The sequence below is a fragment of the Haemaphysalis longicornis genome, unplaced genomic scaffold (assembly GCF_048455015.1).
Source record: "Haemaphysalis longicornis isolate Haplotype H1 unplaced genomic scaffold, Haemaphysalis longicornis Haplotype H1 scaffold_1, whole genome shotgun sequence".
Taxonomy (NCBI): Eukaryota; Metazoa; Arthropoda; class Arachnida; order Ixodida; family Ixodidae; genus Haemaphysalis; species Haemaphysalis longicornis.
In genome coordinates, this window is record NW_027526203.1 from 63305835 (window position 1) to 63310310 (window position 4476).

Genomic DNA, 4476 nt, shown 5'->3' on the forward strand with positions numbered 1-4476 from the left:
GCCCACGCAACGCAGGCGATGAGGCGCGCCGTAGTGGAGGGCTCCGGATTAATTTTGACCACCTGGGGATCTTTAACGTGCGCCGAAATCTCGTACACACGGGCGTTTTTGCTTTTCGCCTCCATCAGAAACGAATACGAAAAGCCGGATAAAATTGCATGAGCATGGCGCCCCTCGATTTACTAAACAGGGAAGTTTGTTGTCTTCCCACTGAAAACTATACTTCTGGGTGAGATTGATGATGATGATAGTTGCCTTTTTTCTGGAGCAACATAATCAAAGCGCAAAGAGCGCCAAATCTAAACTACTCAGACACTAACGCGGAGTAAAAGCAAAAGTTGATCAAATAGTGTTAAAAACACACTCGAACCTGGTTAATGCGCACTCGTTATTTCGAACTGACGCTGCGGCACCGGCGAAGTTAGGAGTATTTAAGTATCTTTCGTTAATTCGAACTGCTTTTAATTGGAACAAAATTTCGGGCCCCTTCGAGTTCGAAATAACGAGGTTCGACTGTAAATATGGCTGGTGTACAGGCCCAGGATGATGAGAAAAAGCGCTCAAGGATAAATAAGTGCACTACACTCTTAGTCGCGTCCCGGATAGCGTCCTATTTATATGCGGTTGGCAGCCTCAATACCGTGATATAAGAGGCCCTGACAGACTTCTTTTCCGTCACAAAACCTCAGGTGGTTACAGCATGCTTATATGCAGCGCCAACGACCCGTGTCACGGCTATATACTAGCGGACAGCCTGACGCCAGGAAATAAATAAAAAGAGGGGGGCAATCGTGACGCTCCGAGCGATATGTGTGGCTTGCGGCGCATGCGCGTATTCCCCCTCACACAATGGCCCGCAACCTTCCTTTGCGGCGGCCGACGACACGCGCCCGACGACACGGCGGCAGCCGAAAAACATTTAAAAAAAACTTGCGCGCACATGCGCAGTAGGAGTGGAAAAAAGATTGTGCGTGGCGAGTTGTGGTCCGGTGATTTGTCTTTAGCGCGCGTGCGCAGTATGGAGTAATTTCAGCGCGGAGCAAGTTGGGGTCCCGCGCTTTGACTCATGCTCTGTATACTTCATACTCAGTTCCGAGCGTTCACACTTGACCACGTTCGCTTCCGCTGACATCAAATGTGTGCATCAAAATCAGTGTAACAGGAGAAGCAACTGCGAATGCAGTTGCTTCCCCTGTTACACCAACCCTGTTACACCGGCCACCGGGAACGCAAGCCAAGCAGCGGCGCCATGTCAAGCCGGCTGGTGTGTGTATTACGGGCATAGCCCGGTTGAACACGAGCGGATAGGTAAGTCCCTGGATTTCTTTTTTTTTTCGAGGGGTGGGGGAGCGCAGGAGGAGGAAGTAACTTTATTGTGTCCAGAGGAAAGGCCTAGTTATGGCCGGTGTGCTTCAGACGACGGCCAGGATGCCTTGGCTCCTAGCGGCGTCTTCGGCCCTCTGGACGGCCCAACGCTGGATGACAGGGTCCTCGCTAAGCAGCACGGTCTCCCACTGCTCCTTGGTGTGAATAATAAATGTTCCCTCTGTATTGCTGAAGTCTTTTCTTTGTATAGCAGGGCATTCCCAAAGCATGTGTGCCAAACTTGCAAGCTGAGGGCAGTGCTTACATTTACCGTCACGAATTTCTGGGTGGAAGTGCCTGTAGAGGCCTGGGCTGGGATATGTATTGGTCTGAAGACGCCTCCATGCAACTTCTTGTTTTTTGGTCAGCGAGGGGTTGGCTGCAGGGTACTTCCGTCTTTCGCCTCTGTATTGGTCGAGCACGTCCCGGTAGGTGCACAGGCGATCCTTGGTGTTGTCGGCAGGGTGTAGGGCGGATTGCAGGGGCGCTCGGTTGGTGAATGCTCGAGCAGCCTCGTTGGCCCGTTCGTTGCCCTCCAGGCCCGCGTGTGCGGGCGTCCATAATAAAGTGGTTCGGGTGTCTACATTCTTGTCCTGCTGGGCAAGGACTCGCAGTGCCGCACTGGAGATTCTCCCCTTTGTAAAGTTGCGGATTGCAGGTTGAGAGTCGCTGACCATTTTCCTCGCTCGGGTTGCGGCTAGGGCTAACGCTATGGCTAGTTGTTCACCTTCTTCGGGGTGTCGTGTTCGGATGGAGCAGGCGGTGAGAACCTTTCCTTCCTGGTCGGTGACAACTGAGACCATAGCCCTTCGCTGTTCGTAAGAGGCAGTGTCCGTGTAGACGACTTGAGGTTCCCCTTGAAGCTGTCTCCCTAGCGCTAGGGCTCGCATATCTCTTCGCTTTTCGTTGTAGACTGGATGCATGTTCTTGGGGAGGAGAGGAGATGCCTTTGCGTAGTTCGGCTGGAACAGTGTGTTTTTCTCCGAAAGATCTCTCGTACGGGATGCGTAGGCGGTCGAGGATTTGCCTGCCGGTGGCCGTCTTGGTCAGACGCTCGAGGTGTGCAATACGATGCGCCTCGATGAGCTCTTCGAGGGTGTTGTGTACACCCAGTGCCTCAAATTTTTCATTAGAGGCACATATCGGGATTCCCAGAGCCTGCTTATGCACCCTCTTCATGAGACTGTTCATTTTATTGCGCTCTGCCTGTTTGAGGGGTAAGAAAGGGGCTACGTACGTAATTCTGCTAATTACGAACGCATACACGAGCTTTAGCAGAGTTTTCTCCTTCATGCCTCTATTCTTGTTGGCTATCCGCGCAATCAGTCTCGTGATCTGATGGGTGGCTTTCTCTAGTGTTTGCACTGTCTTGCCGTTGTGTCCGTTGGCCTGGAGATACGGTAAATTTGACGTTCTTATAGAGAGGATTCGGGTTCCCAGTGCGGCGGCCGTTTTGGGATCCAGGAGGAAAACGAAAACGCTTGCACATCTGGGGTACTTCCGTTGCCGTAATGAGTATACCACGGTGCCATAAAGAATTTGCATTTTTACACACGTCCCATTTTCAAGGTCAAACCACATAAAACCCAGTTTGAATTTTGTATTTTTCAATATTCTATGGCCACTGCTTGCCATTTTCGGTAAGAGTAGCAAAAAGTTAGTTATAACGTTTTTTCTTAACCAGATTTTCGCGTCGTCGTTTCGACTAGTAAATTTTCTTGCCCGTTGAGTAGTCTGGATCCTGTGGCGATTTGGAAACGTTCTTACGATGCGTTTAAGTAGTAAAGCTTTCACATGAAGCAACATTCATGAGTAACACCAGCCTCCATCTTGTTGTGTTCGGCACCGCTGTCGTCTGTCTGGAGTGTCAACTCGCGGTTTGCAGAAACATGATGCAATGGCAGCGCAAACGCGGCGCGGCGCCGGCGTGGAGGTTGCTCAAAGCGGTGGCTTCTAATGTTGTTACTCAGCCTCCTGTAAAGGCGTTTAACAGGAGGCCATGGTTACAGATGCGTTGGCTGTTGGTCGGTGCGCGCAGTTTACCTATGCTTTAGCAAAAGATATTGCTAGCAGTTTTATTCGATCTTTCATAAAATGTTTTGCCCCATACTATTGGTGGAAATTGTTTCATAAAAAGAAACTAGGGCCCATTACCCTCCGCGTGTAACAGCGAAAAGGGTTTTCTTACGACGTCCAATTGACGTGCCAGCGTCAAATAAAATTATGCCAAAGTTTTCTCGCACGCCTTCGCACTGAAAAAGCGCTCGGCCTTCCTATGTATATGAAGAAAACGTCCTTTTGGAGTACTTTTGAATATAAAGCAGAAAGAAAGAAATAATTGCCTAAACTACAGCGATGCACTTGCCTGATTTAAGATATTTTCACATATCCGCTAAGGTGTTGGTGATACTTCTGCTGCGCTCCTTCAGACTATACTGTTTTACCGCCGATAAATAACGCCACAATTTTGTACCTGGTCACTTTTTCAACTACCTTTTCTTTTCATCACGCAGTGCCAACACAACAGAATGCTACCCGTAACTCGAGGTTTTTGAGATGTTTAAAACGCTGTTTCCATTACAGTGCGACGAAATCCCCGAAGCAGCAGCTCCCGGGCCAAAGATTGCCGGGGGGGATTCTACAAAGGCCTTCTACATCATCGGAAGTGGTGTATTTCTACCCCCTCCTCTTCCCTTTCTCTCCCTGCGATACATATGTGGTGCAGGCTGGGAACCTCTTTTCCTCTCACAGTCACCTCACCTCACCTGGACCATAATTGAAGCCCGGAGAAAGTACTTTTTCTTTGTTTGGTAATATATTACATTAGGACATGAGGTATACCCGTCAGCTTTAGGCCAAACATTGGGCTTTATACAGTCAGCAGCCTGCAAAAAAGATGAGTTTCCTCCCTGTTCAGCAAGCTGCTGAAAATTCCATAAATGAAAGAATAATTTTATCTTGACAGGTCCTTATTTGCTATTCCACAAAATAATATTTTCATTTGTGTGTTCCATAAGGGCAATCTGCTTATATTTGTATTTGTTATTTCAGTATAAGTATTTCGTGTTCGTATTTGTATTTTTGATATCAAATAAAAAGAAAACATCGTTC

General features: G+C 48.6%; 1 long non-coding RNA gene across 1 annotated transcript; it reads left to right on the top strand.

Moving 5' to 3' along the window:
• The first annotated feature begins 1104 nt into the window (after positions 1 to 1104).
• Positions 1105 to 4015, top strand: LOC144164358 (uncharacterized). Its single transcript, XR_013321169.1, has 2 exons — positions 1105 to 1308; positions 3949 to 4015. It is a non-coding gene; the product is annotated as an uncharacterized LOC144164358 (long non-coding RNA).
• The last annotated feature ends 461 nt before the right edge of the window (positions 4016 to 4476 follow it).